Genomic DNA, 15181 nt, shown 5'->3' on the forward strand with positions numbered 1-15181 from the left:
AACAAAGTGTTGCTATGTTGTGAGCATGATACTCTTACTTATATTTTGGGCATATGTCAACTTCATATATTGTATACACTACAATACTCTGAGCATATGCTTATATGACATACAACATACTACAGTGCAGTCTTTCATCTTGTAACCTGATTCACCACATTTAATGCAGATGCCACCACCACTTCGGTCCGGTCCTGTACAGTTGGTCTGCAGATGACCGACCCCGAAGCATCTGTAGCATCTGCGGATGGGTTTACACATCCTGGGCCTAGCCCTGACAAAGCCAATTTTAATATCTGAGCCCAGCAACGTCTCCGCTAATTGGCTTTCTAAAGTTACAAAAGCCCTTACTAGCTCTCGACTGTTTGGTGCAGTGACTTTTATGCGCAAGTCCGCTGATGAATTATGAAGGACTTGTCGCACTGCCTCAGCCACCTCAGACTCTACAGTGAGTGAGTCAAGATCTCGGATCTCCACTGTCGCTGTAGGCTTTAACTCGGCTACCGTAGCTGTTTTCTTAACGGTAGCGTTTAGTTTTTCAACCAGCTCCGGTTGTAACTTTCCCCTTTGCTCAGTTCTACAAGATGTGCCCCGGAACGGGTTTTCCTTATGCCTCTCACATTTGCCTTTTCGTTCTGTTGGATTGTGCTGCGTATGTTTCGTAACACATCTACGTAGCTTTATCCACTTTCAGGTTTTATGAGGACTGCTTCTGTGCGGGGAGGTTTTTTCTTCTCCTTTCTTGTTGGTTGTGCTACTGCTTTCGGCTTCACTGCAGGTGCCGAAGTAGTCTTTTCCGCTCTTTGTTTCGAAGTCCCTTATCTGGTGACTTTTTGCCACAGATTCTGTTGTCCCTTGCAAAGTTTTTTGCCGGACTCAGACTCTAAGGGGCTAGGGGCCTGTCTCTTTTGAATGGTTGCCACCGTTTGCAAGATCCGTGCCTCTCTCTCTGCTGCTGGTTCTAATTGCTTCTGCTTAGTTGCTTCAGCTTCCAGCTTCTTCCAGGAGTTCCTGCAGTGTCCTAGAATATCGATCAGTTCGTCTAGGTCGGATACCCCGCTTTTAACATTCAGACTGATGTTTTTTGTTTAGCGACAGCGGTCTTTATGCGCCGCAGCGCCTGACGACATTTTAGAATGGCATCCTCTTCCTCGGCCCGGAGTTTCAACATGTACTCATGCCTTGGAGAGACTACCGCCTCTGCAACAGTGTTTGGGACACTTACTTCAGCGGCAGCGGTTTTTGGAGTTTCCTCCACACTTCTTGGCGCCTGCGCTACAGGGCTCTTTCTAAATTCCATTTTAAGGGGTCCCGATAATAATAATAATAATAATAATAATAATAATAGTAATAACAATAATAATAATAATAATAAGAATAATAATGGGAATAATAATGAAAATGATAATAATAATAATAGTAAAGTAAGTTTTTATTTTTGGTGCGCGCGGATTCGTGAGCGGATATACCCCACGGCTCAACACTACAGAATAGATTAGCGGTCACTGGGCCATAAAAGCGCACAGTAGGCCACAGGTGGAAAAAAAAACCCAAAATAAAAATAAAATAAAATCAAATAGAATAAAATAAAATAAAATAAAACAAAATATAATAAAATAAGGTAAAATAAAATAAAATAAAATAAGATAAAATAAAATAAAAGAAAATAAAATAATAATTATAATAGAATAAATACATTGGAGTAGTTTTGTTCATTTTTATTCTTGATGCGCGCGGGCTCGTGAGTGGATATACCCCACGGCTCAGCACGACAGAATAGATTAGCGGTCACTGGGCCATAAAAGCAGAGCGCACAATGGGCCAAAGGTGAACTAAAATAAAATAAAATAAAATAAACTAAAATAAAATAGAATAAAATAAAATAATAATAATAATAATAATAATAATAATAATAATAAAATAATAATAATAATAATAAATAAATAAATAAAAAAAAAATAACTAACTAAATATTTTTATATTTATATATATATATATATATATATATATATATATATATATATATATATATATATATATATATATATATGTATATACACTGGGAAAAAAAAGATAAAACTAAGAAAACTCAGAGATAAAATGGAAGGTGGTGAATGTCAAGGCTCGGGGCTCAGCGTGCGCTGGGTGTACTACAGAAATAAAGAAGAGTTGGTGACAATAACCCGAGAGCTCGGGCTAGAGTGCGACGGTCGGATAGACGACCTACGAAAGAGGCTGTCAGCATTTATACAGAGCGGTAAATACTCTCCAGAAAAGAAAACGCGACTAGGCGAGATAGAGGCCCGTTTCCCCAAAGGAGCAAATACACTCACGGGGCAAACAACGGAAAGCATGGGAGGACGCGCTCACCAGAAGTCTGAGCCAGACCTTCGCAAACTACAAGAGCTCGAGTCGGCCCCAGCGGCAACGTTGAGACTAAACGTGCCAGTCATCAACGAGGCAAGAGTGTCGTCACCTACGCCGAGAACCCCTCTATGCGATCCCATGCCCTCGCTACCACCGGAGAGACACCCGCCTTGGTGCGTGGCCGAACAGGTGAGGAAGTGGGGCATGAGATACGACGGCCAGACACACCCACTAGGATTCGTAGAGGTGGTGGAAGAGCGGGCCATAGCATACAGTATAGAGCTGGACCGGATGCCGAGAGCGATGAGCGAGATGTTCAGCGACAAGGCAGCGAAGTGGCTTCTGACTAGTGGATTAAGAGACGCGACCTGGACTGAATTCAAGAAAGAGTTCCTGGACTTTTTCCTGCCACCATAATACTTCGAGCGCCTCAAAGATCAAATACGGGATCGTCGTCAGCGTCAGCGAGAGAGCTTTAAAGATTACCTTCTCGAGCTCAGGTTGCTGATACGTCAAGCGAGGTACAGCGCGGCGCAAAAACTACACAGGGTGTACGAGAATGCCGCCCCTGAGTATCGATTATACGTGCGCCGCCACGATTTCACGACTTTGACAAAGATGGCGACAGAATACGAGAACGTCCAAGGTCAAAGGAGAATTTGGGAGAAGAAATTCGTAACGAGCCATTCAAGGGCACCTTGGGAAACGTCGAATGGTAGTCGGCCCGGAAATCCTTTCCGTGCGCAAGCGTCGGAACAGAGAGCCGAGCGGAAAGGTTCAGGTCAGATCGTGGCGACAGCAACGGCACCAACGGAAGCGGTGCATCGCATGATGGCGCAGGACGCCGGCTTCGACTTTGATCCGCGACGGGTCTGCTATAGATGTGCGCAGACGGGACACTTCGCGAGGGAATGTTGCAACGCGCAGATATTATTTTGCCGACGATGTGGAAGAAAGGGGAGGAGCACACAAGAGTGTTGCCCCCAGACGGAGGCGGGAAACGCATAGGGGCGCCGTTCCGGAGAGCGGGGTGGCGCCAGCTAACATCAAAAGAAAGAGACGGGTACCTTTTAAGGGTAAAAGAAGGACGGATCGTCGCGACGGTGGGGATTGGAGGCCGGAGTATAACCGCCACGATCGACACAGGGGCCACACGCAGCTTCATGAGTGAGGACTGCGTGCGCCGACGTATGGTTCAAGGAGAGTCTCAGGAGATAAGGTCGCGAATCAGGTTGGCCGACGGGTTGTCGCTAGACGTGACGCGAACCATGAAAGTGTTCGTAGCCCTCGCAAAGAAGGTAGTGCAGTTGATGGTGTTCATCATGCCAACTATGTTGGATAACGTCATATTGGGAATGGATTTCCTGTGCGCTGTGGGGGCGACACTACGTTGTGGCGACACGGAGCTGACGATGAGGATGGGAGAGATGTCGAAAGAGAGCAGCCACTCTGAGGACGAGGAGCCGCTCGCTCGACGCAAGAGCGGTGAAAATAAAGGGGGGTTGAACCCCGAGGCGCCATACTGGACTCCGCCACCGGAGAAACGGAAACCTGTGGTAGATGCAGATTTGCAGGGCATTTGTGCGAAGGCCGACAGGAAGGGAGACGAGCGGCTCGAACGGAAGCTGGGAGAGCACCCCCGATACGAGAGGCAAGAGATCTGGAAGAAGAGCACGACGCAAGGCCGTCCCCCGTAGCCGTGGTGTGGCCAGAGGATCTGGAACCTAAAGTAAAGGAGTTCCTGGAGACAGAGCTGGCACTCTTCGAGGAGCTCGAAGGGGTGTCTCACATAGCGGAACACAGCATTAGGATGCGGGACGATAAACCCCTCAAACAACGGTACTACCCGAAGAACCCGGCCATGCAAAAGGTAATCAACGAGCAGGTTGACGAACTGCTCAGAGTCGGAGCTATTGAGCCGTCGAAGAGTCCGCACAGTGCGCCCATAGTCTTGGTTAAAAAGAAGACTGTCGAATGGCGCATGTGCGTAGACTACCGGCAGCTCAACGCCCACTCGATTCCGGACGCTTACCCCGTTCCTAGGATTAACCACATCCGCGAAAGACTGCGACAAGCCCAGTTCATATCTACGCTGGACCTCAAAAGCGGCTATTGGCAGATCCCGATGGCGGCTGACAGCAGAGAGTTTACAGAGAGTAGAGGTTTGTTCCAGTGGCGGGTAATGCCATTCGGATTGCACTCGTCGGGGGCAACGTTCCCACGCGTTCGCATACCTGGACGATATAGTGGTGATCGGAGCCTCGAAGGAAGAACATACGGCCAATTTGAGGGAGGTTTTCCGGCGACTGAGAGCGGCTAACCTCAAGGTTAATAAGAAAAAATGCAGCTTTTTCCGAGAAAAGTTGATGTATCTAGGCCACGTCATTAGTGGGGAAGGGATCTGCACCAACCCCGCGGAAGTCGAAGCGATACGAGACTTCCCAACACCGAAGAACCTGAAAGAGCTACGACAATGCCTGGGAATGGCGTCTTGGTACAGGCGATTTGTGCCGAGCTTCGCTTCATTGGTCCTACCAATGACCAAGCTGCTCAAGAAAGGGCAGAAGTGGGTCTGGACCGAGGAGCAAGAAGATGCGCTGCAGAAGCTAAAGGGGAGCCTGACGACAGCACTAGTCTTGGCATGCCCCGACTTCTCGGAAAAATTTGTGCTGCAAACCGACGCCAGCGACTGCGGGCTGGGCGCGGTGCTAATCGAGCGTCAGGAACGAGTCATAGCTTACGCCAGCCGAAGACTGACGAAAACGGAGGCGAACTATTCGGCCACGGAGAAAGAGTGCCTCGCGATCGTTTGGGCAATCAGGAAGATGCGTTGCTACCTGGAAGGCTACAGGTTCGACGTGATCACAGACCACCTGGCGTTGAAATGGCTAAACTCGATAGAGAGCCACACGGGCAGGATCGCCCGATGGGCGTTGGAACTACAGCAATTCCAGTTCGACGTCCGTTATCGCCGGGGAAGCCTAAACGTGGTGGCCGATGCATTGTCTCCCCAACCCTTGGAGAGCTGCCAACAAGCGGTGAAGGCCTACCCCCCTTGTAAATGGGTAGCAAGGATGCGCGAGAGCATCGCTAGAGAGCCGGATAAGTTTAGAGACTACGTGAAGGAGAATGAGCACTTGTACCGCAACCTGGGGCATCGGACGGACGACGAGGATTACATTCCCTGGAAGCTATGCGTCCCGGAAGGCCAAAGGAACCAGGTACTCCAGGAGTGCCACGACGCCCCCACGGCGGGTCACCAAGGGGTGAGGAAGACGGCGACAAGATTAGCACAACGATACTATTGGCCAGGTACGTCCCGAGATGCCGCTCGGTACGTGAAGCGCTGCGAGACGTGCCAGAAATTCAAGGGCGTACAACAAAAGCCAGCCGGGCAGATGCTGACCAGGCAAGTAGCGGAGCCAATGGCAGTCCTGTGCGCAGATTTCGTGGGACCTTTGCCTCGATCCAAGCGTGGGAACACAATGTTGTTGGTGTTCCACGACGCTTTCGCTAAGTGGGTGGAGCTAGTGCCGTTGAGGAAGGCTACTACCGCGCAGCTGCAGTTGGCGTTCCGGGAACGTATACTCAGCAGATTTGGAGTACCCAGGACATTCGTCTGCGACAGCGGCGTTCAATTTACGAGCAGGAGCTTCAAGGCGTTCATGGAGTCCATGGGGGTGACACTCCAACATACAGCGCCTTACTCGCCGCAGGAGAATCCGACGGAGAGGGCTAATCGTACGATAAAAACGATGATAGCACAATACGTCCAGGGTCACCAGAGCTCATGGGATGAGTTACTGCCGGAAATAACGTGTAAAGTAGTAAATTATTAACGCTGGGAAAGACTCAGTCTACCCAGAGTGTACTCACAAGAAATTTATTAGAATTGTGAGACACCAGGAGGGGATGTTTAATGTTATGGTCGGGAATGGGGAAAGAGGGGGAAAATACAAAACGGGGATCACCACTCACGTGCAACGCTTACGAGACTTCGTCTTTCGCTATACTTCCTGCTCGCCGTCGGATACTCCGCCAACCTTTCGCAGTCGTCTTCGCCAATTATCCCAACTGATCACCTTTTATCGCTTTAATCGCCAGTCGTCTTCGCCAATTATCCCAAATGACCACTTTTTATCGCTTTAATTGCCAATCACTTAACCTCCTTATTCAAAAACTAACTGTACTTTCAACTACTCGCACAAATTTTTTTTCTTTTTTCACTTTTCGTCGTCTGACGACTCTTGCTTTCCAACGCCAACTAACTCTCGCTCTTTTTCCGCTCGCTCAAAGCGCTCGGCGTCGGCGACGCAACTCTCCGCTCAAAACTCTCCACGCAGAGTTGCGCCGCCGATCGCCGATAAATCACCAGCGCTTTGGGCGGCATTTTCAAATGTAAATTTAAATGACAATTCAAACTTAAACCCTAATCGCCCCAACTAAATCTTAACTTTAACCTTTAACTAAAGATCTATTTTCATTTGCTATATAAATCTTGTGAGGCGGTGATCGGCGAACCGCCTCACACCCCCCCCCCCCCCTCCCTTACTTAACCGAGGAGGCGACCCCGCCTCCTGGAGCCGCCACGCAATTACTCCCACGCAGCCAGAATCCCGAATCTAGTGCGGCTGTGTGGGCGATCCCTGATGAAACTACTTTTCCTCCAATTGACTCGCAGATTGGCCTTCATCAGTCGGTGGAAGACCTCCTTTCGATTCGCCGCATGTTGTTGTGCCTTTGCGACGCCGACCATAACAATGTCGTTCCGATATGTGAAAGCTTGCTGCTCCATATCTGGTGTTATGACCATGTCCAGCGCTCTCCATAACGTAGCGTTCGCTGAAAGTAACTCGAATAGCGTCATCCGCCGTTGCAATACTCCTTTTCTTGGCACCGCGAATGCTGTACATTCCCCGTTGCCAGCCGCCATGGGGATCTGGTAGCATCCGCTTTTCAAGTCCAGGATAGATATATACGGCGCACGTCGTAACCTCTCGAGGATGTGGTTGATCCTTGGAACGGGGTAGTCGTCCGGGATCGAGTGGGCATTTAGCTGTCGGTAGTCCGCACACACGCGCCAATCTCCAATCTTCTTCTTTATTAATACGATGGGCGCGCTTCGCGAACTCCGCGATGGCTCGATAGCCACTTGTCTACCTGTTCATCAATCACTCCTTTCATGGCCGGATTCTTGGGATAATGCCTTCGGTTATCATCCCGCATCCCTATGCCATGCTCGGTTACACTCGACACTCCTTTCAGTCCCCCAAGAAACGCCAACTTCGCCCCCAGAAGCTCCTTCCGCTTGTCCTCCAGATCCCCCGGCCACCCTGTGTCGCCGGGGGCAGATTCCGCCTTCTCTTCGTCCTCCTCGCGACCTCCTGGCCCTCGCGGTGGCGGACCACCTTGACTTTCGCCATCGTCATCCGCTCTCAGTGCTTCTCGCGCCTCCCAGCCGCTGGGCTACTCTGAAGCTTGCCCACCATCTCCAATTCCTTCGCTCTTGCTGTTAGCGGGGAGCCCTCTTGCTCGCCCCGCACCTCCGCTGAACGTCCCACGTCGTCTAGGAAAATATTCGATTTCCTCCGTTTTCCGTTGTCTACTAGGCTCTGCGGCGTCGGGCTACCCCGAACTTCGCCAACGTCGTCCGCCGTTAATAATTCTCGCACTTCCCGCGTCGCCGGGCTACTCCGAAATTCGCCCACCATCTCCAATTCCTCAAACTTAGTTTCTGGGAGACGCTCCTCGGGCCCTTCCTCCAGATCCTTCGTTCTCGCTGGCTGAGGGCACTCTTTGAGTTCTTCCTTCAGCGTATTGCGACATCTCTTGATCGACCGGGCGGGCGACTCGCCATCATTCGACGTGCCCTGCTCATCGACCGGCAATCTTCCGGCTGCTGTAGCCGCGTCCTCCTTTCGCGTCGGGGACCAACACGGCGCCTGGGGGCCTCTTTTCCATTCCTATCCACGAGTTTTTGGTCGAGCAAGCGATTCCGGATCTCCAGACCAATCGCTCTCTATCGACACCCATTGCCCGCGTAGGGACGTCTTTCCGTTCACCTCCTTTTGCAACCTCATCGTCCTCCCTTCCTCCGCCGTAAGGGGACTCCTCGTCTTGTCCACGCTGTCTAGGTGGCACCACCCCGCTCTTGTGCAGGGTGCCTCAGTCCGCTTCCCGTCCCAACGTGCTCCTGTCACGTCGCCCGCAGCGTTGACAGCCGATCACTCGCGCGTCGCGTCGCCGCTGGCGACGTCGCTACATGATCCGCAGCCGGCCCTTCAAGCCAGGAGTGCTGTGCCTCTGTGCCGAACGGGTTGCCCTGCCTGCCCTCCACCGGCCCCGACCAGGCAGTCTTCGCCGCAATCCACTCTTCCCGCTTTCTCCGCTGCCCTTGCACCTTTTTATATTTTTATATATCTGCGTAAGCTGCGTCAGGGTGGCGAAGTCATGAGTTTACGTATAGCCGGTAGTCTGGAGCAGCTCGACGCATCAACAGCCTGAGTTCAATCAGGTAGTCCCTGAAGCTCTCCCCCTTTCTTTGATGACGTGCCCTTATGTAGTCTTCTAAGCGTTCGAAGTACTGGGGGGGAGGAAAAAGTCCAAGAATTCTCTTCTGAAATCTGTCCACGACGAGTCCCTCAGTCCGCTGGTCAAGAACCATTTCTCCGCCTTGCCTACGAATACCACACTCATCGCTCGTGGTATACGATCCAACTCGATGCCGTAAATAATCGCTCGCTCCTCCAACATCTCCACGAAACTCAACGGATCTGATCGTCATACTCCATACCCCGTTTCCGTACTTGCTCAGCGATGACCCGGGCGGGTACCTCTCCGGCGCTACCGAGGGTGCGTGCAGCGGATGACTAGCCTTCGGTACCGCGCCACCCAAAGCGAAATTGTGGCGTTCTCCTCCCTCCATCTTCGTATCCAAATAACTTCTCTGGTTCCGCTCCGTTTCGCTTAATCTACCCTTATTCACCAAGTCTAATTTATCATACCCTTTTCCTTCATTTTCCTGATCTCTCTATTTTCCTTTTGTCTTTACCCTTTTCCTCGTACCCCTCTCCACCCATTTTCCTTTTCTTTATCATATTCTATTTCTCTATATTTTACTTTTCATTATTTCATCTTAATCTATTTGTCTTTATATACTTTCTCGCATTTAATCTTATTCGACATCATCTTGTTTTACTTTCTCGCAATTGATCTTATTCTATTTTTTTTCTTTTAATTTTTTTTTTCTCTTTTAAATTAGTTCCTTTTTTTTCTCTTTTAAATTTTTTTTTGCATTCTTATTTGTTTTGCTTTTTGTTTTCTTCTTCTTCTTAATCGTTTTTTCTTTTTTTTCTCTCTCTCTTTGTGACTTATCTTATACAATTTGCTTACATTTACCATCTTATTTAATTTCATTTATTTCATTTCCTCTTACCTTCTTAATCTAATCTTTGTTCACTTATTCTAGCTTTATTTTGTTTTCTTTATTTCCTCTTAAACTGCTTCGTTATTCTCTTTGTTTCTCTTTATTTTGTCTTAATCTATTTAATTTTCTTTCATTTTCTTTATTTTCTCTTAACTTATCTCTTTTCTTTTCGATTCTCTTTATTTCACTTTTAATTAATTTCTCTTTGTTCGCTCTTAACCCATTTAATTCTTTTTCGCTCTCTTTATTCGCTCTTAATTTTATTCCATCCTCATTACCTTACTTTTACTTTTCTTGATTGATTTTCTCTCGTTACCTTCGTTACCTTACTCCATCTTCATTTTCTACTTGCTTTATCTCTCTTCATTTTACTCTTGCTTAAGCTTGCCTCGTTCTCTTTGCTTTGCCTACCCACTTCTTGAATTCATACTACTTCACCCTGCTTTATTCCGATTCACCCCGCCTTGTTTATTTGTTATATATCATTATACCCTGAACCCATTTTCAATGGGAAATCAGGGTATAATGGTTTTGTTGAAATGTATGTAACAGGGAGAAGGAGGCGTGGCAGACCCCTCAAAGTATATATATTCTTGATCAGGGTGACGAGCTGAGTTGATTTGGCCCTGTCCGTCTGTCTGTCCGTCTGTCCGTCCGTCCGTCTGTCCGTCTGTCCGTCTGTCCGTATGTATGAACGCGTCGATTTCAGAAGATATAAGAGCTAGAGACTTCAAATTTTTTTTAAATGTCCGTAATTACAGCGCGGATATCGAGTTTATCATTAAAAATCGATAACTCATCCCGATCTTTTTTTTATCGATAAAAACCCTTATCGAAAACCAGTTATAAAATTATATCTTCTACACCTTTATTGCTAGAGTCTCCAAATTTTTAATGTATGCTTACATGCAATTTATACAATTTCGGTAACCCTTATCGAAAACCAGTTATAAAATTATATCTTCTACACCTTTATTGCTAGAGTCTCCAAATTTTTAATGTATGCTTACATGCAATTTATACAATTTCGGTTTTTGTTAAAATTAACCCCCACCTCTAAATTCACCCCCTCACCCTCACTTTTGTAAAAAGCGTATTTCAAATACTAGAGACTTGTGCTTTGGCAATTACATGCATATTCATGTTATAATCATAATCTGAAAGTTTCATGAAGATCGTAGATAAACAAGTAAGAAAGCTCTAGTCGAGACTGCTCGACTACGAGATCCCCTGAACCCTTGGAGCAATAGATATTTCAATAATTTTTCGCGTCTTTCAGCTTACACAAGAAACACGCACACACACACACACACAGGCACGTACGCACACACAGGCACACATACACACACACGCATACAGACACACATACACACACACACACGCATACACACAAACGCATACACACACACATACACACACACATACACAAACACATACCCACACAAGCACCCACGCATAAACACGCATGTGCTGAAGTGTGCGCTTACTATGAGAACTTAATAGTTTAATAACTTTTTTTATGGACGTACGATCTTCATGAAACTTTCAGATTATGATTATAACATGAATATGCATGTAATTGCCAAAGCACAAGTCTCTAGTATTTGAAATACGCTTTTTACAAAAGTGAGGGTGAGGGGGTGAATTTAGAGGTGGGGGGTTAATTTTAACAAAAACCGAAATTGTATAAATTGCATGTAAGCATACATTAAAAATTTGGAGACTCTAGCAATAAAGGTGTAGAAGATATAATTTTATAACTGGTTTTCGATAAGGTTTTTTATCGGTAAAAAAAGATCGGGATGAGTTATCGATTTTTAATGATAAACTTGATATGCGCGCTGTAATTACGGACATTCTAAAAAAAATTTGAAGTCTCTAGCTCTTATATCTTCTGAAATCGACGCGTTCATACATACGGACAGACGGACAGACGGACAGACGGACAGACGGACGGACGGACAGACGGACAGACGGACAGACGGACAGACAGACGGACAGGGCCAAATCAACTCAGCTCGTCGCCCTGATCAAGAATATATATACTTTGTGGGGTCTGCCACGCCTCCTTCTGCCTGTTACATACATTTCAACAAAACCATTATACCCTGATTTCCCATTGAAAATGGGTTCAGGGTATAAAAAAGTTATTAAACTATTAAGTTCTCATAGTAAGCGCACACTGCAGCCCATGCTTGTTTATGCGTGGGTGCTTGTGTGTGTATGTGTTTGTGTATGTGTGTGTATGTGTTTGTGTATGTGTGTGTGTATGTGTGTGTGTGTATGCGTTTGTGTGTGTATGCGTTTGTGTGTGTATGTGTGTCTGTATGCGTGTGTGTATGCGTGTGTGTGTGTGTGTATGTGTGTCTGTATGCGTGTGTGTGTATGTATTCCTGTGTGTGCGTACGTGCCTGTGTGTGTGTGTGTGTGCGTGTTTCTTGTGTAATCTGAAAGACGCGAAAAATTATTGAAATATCTATTGCTCCAAGGGTTCAGGGGATCTCGTAGTCGAGCAGTCTCGACTAGAGCTTTCTTACTTGTTATACCCTGAACCCATTTTCAATGGGAAATCAGGGTATAATGGTTTTGTTGAAATGTATGTAACAGGCAGAAGGAGGCGTGGCAGACCCCACAAAGTATATATATTCTTGATCAGGGCGACGAGCTGAGTTGATTTGGCCCTGTCTGTCCGTCTGTCCGTCTGTCCGTCCGTCCGTCTGTCCGTCTGTCCGTCTGTCCGTATGTATGAACGCGTCGATTTCAGAAGATATAAGAGCTAGAGACTTCAATTTTTTTTTTAAATGTCCGTAATTACAGCGCGCATATCAAGTTTATCATTAAAAATCGATAACTCATCCCGATCTTTTTTTATCGATAAAAAACCCTTATCGAAAACCAGTTATAAAATTATATCTTCTACACCTTTATTGCTAGAGTCTCCAAATTTTTAATGTATGCTTATATGCAATTTATACAATTTCGATTTTTGTTAAAATTTACCCCCCACCTCTAAATTCACCCCCTCACCCACACTTTTGTAAAAAGCGTATTTCAAATACTAGAGACTTGTGATTTGGCAATTACATGCATATCCATGTTATAATCATAAATTTCATGAAGATCGTACGTCCACAAAAAAAGTTATTAAACAATTGAGTTCTCATAGTAAGCGCTCACTGCCGCCCATGCGTGTTTATGCTTGTGTGTGTATATGTATGTAATTGTTTGTGTATGTGTGTGTGTATGTGTATGTATGTATGTATGCCTGTGTGTGCGTGTGTGTGTGTGTGTGTGTGTGTGTGTGTGTGTGTGTGTGTGTGTGTGTGTGCGTGCGTGTTTCTTGTGTAAGCTGAAAGACGCGAAAAATTATTGAAATAGCTATTACTCCAAGGGTTCAGGGGATCTCGTAGTCGAGCAGTCTCGACTAGAGCTTTCTTACTTGTTTTATTTTATTTTATTTTATTTTATTTGGTCGGATATGCCCTGGGTAGGGTATCGCGAAATAAAGCACCGGGCAAATAAAATATAGTAGTCGAGCTGCACAGTGGGCCTCAGGCCGCCAAAACCGGACAAATCTCAGCGAAACGTATTTTCATACCCACATGTCGGATATGCCCTACGTAGGGTGCAGCGAGACCGTGTAATAGACAAGTGGCCAAACATTGACACTCACTCTCTTTCTCTCGCTCGCTTATACGCTCACACGCATATGTATATAGCGAAGAGTGAGAATAAAGGAAAAAAACAGACAAAGCGCCTATATATGTATATGCGCGTTAGCCTGCATACATATGTAACGGACAAGCGGCCAAAAATTGACCCTCACTCTCCTTCCCCCACTTGCCTATATGCTCACACGCATATATATATAGCGAATAGCGGGAGTAAAAAAAACGGGCAAAGCGCACATATATTTATGTGCGCTCTAGCCTGTATGAATATATATATGTTTGCATATAACTACCGACAAGCACACAAACATACATACATATATGCAAATGCGTATACACATATATAGGCGAATAGGCATGCACAAAATTAAGTCGCCAAAACTCGAATTAGACGCGCAATTCGTCTCTTTACCGTTACTAGTATACACTACTTTTTCTTTTCTCACTCGCAAAGTATACTCGACTTGCCACTCGGAGAAGGTATTCAAATGGTCAAAATAAACCACTACTTGCACATATGACAATATTCTCGTGTATTCACATATATATATTTATTCCAGTATACAATATATGTATATTTATTCCATTACCACCAAAACTAAACACATAAGCAATGAGGAAATACGTAATGAAATGTAAGCAACCAAACGGATATACCTCGCAGCGATTACGCTGTCCAGGGTATAAAGATGTCAAAGCGACGAGAGAAGAAAACCAACGGTAAAACAATTATGGCGCCGAAAAGTACAGCGCGCGCAAAAAATCGTTAAACACACATGCACATATATATATATGCACATAAATTTTCTACTGTTCTCGATCAAGATTTTTATATATTAAAATATAGCGCACTTTTATATATTATAATTTCCACCGTTTCCCCTCGGCCATACGATGCACCGCGCACCTCCCTGTGTCCCTGCTCGGGCGCCACTTGTAAAGTAGTAAATTATTAACGCTGGGATAGACTCAGTCTACCCAGGGTGTACTCACAAGAAATTTATTAGAATTGTGGGACACCAGGAGGGGATGTTTAATGTTATGGTCGGGAATGGGGAAAGAGGGGGAAAATTCAAAACGGGGATCACCACTCACGTGCAACACTTACGAGACTTTGTCTTTCGCTATACTTCCTGCTCGCCGTCGGATATTCCGCCAACCTTTCGCAGTCGTCTTCGCCAATTATCCCAACTGATCACCTTTTATCGCTTTAATCGCCAGTCGTCTTCGCCAATTATCCCAAATGACCACTTTTGATCGGGCCTCACCCGACCACTGGGCTTCACCCAGACGCTAAGAGAGACAGGATGAGGAAAGTGTTCGCAATCGCCCGCAATAACCTGAGGCGGGCCTCGAGTGATCAAGGGCGCTATTATAACCTGCGTAGACGCGAATGGAGGTCGAAGCTAGGTTCGTCAGTCCTGTTGAGGCGGCATCAGTTGTCCAACGCGACAGATGGCTTCGCGGCGAAACTGGCACCGAAGTATGACGGCCCGTTCAGGATCGTTAGCTTTGTCTCTCCCAACATCGTGCGCCTCGCCAGCTCAAGCCCTTCCATCACGACGGCGACGAGAGCGAAGAAGAGCGGGATGAAAGCCGAGGGACCATCGACGTCCCTGATCACTGACGGCAACACACCTCAGTCTAACCACACCCTTTCCCCACCTCAAACCTGTTATTCAAACCCCTCGTAGTATCTCGGAAAAGTTGTGATACT

General features: G+C 46.5%; 1 protein-coding gene across 4 annotated transcripts in view; it reads left to right on the forward strand.

The window, feature by feature from the left end:
• Window positions 1-15181, forward strand: part of LOC149270078 (uncharacterized) — a 39593-nt gene that overhangs the window by 22698 nt on the left and 1714 nt on the right. The gene's annotated exons all lie outside the window — the stretch shown is intronic.

The sequence above is a fragment of the Drosophila arizonae genome, chromosome 3, assembly GCF_054131065.1.
Source record: "Drosophila arizonae isolate 15081-1271.41 chromosome 3, UAZ_ARI_1.0, whole genome shotgun sequence".
NCBI lineage: Eukaryota > Metazoa > Arthropoda > Insecta > Diptera > Drosophilidae > Drosophila > Drosophila arizonae.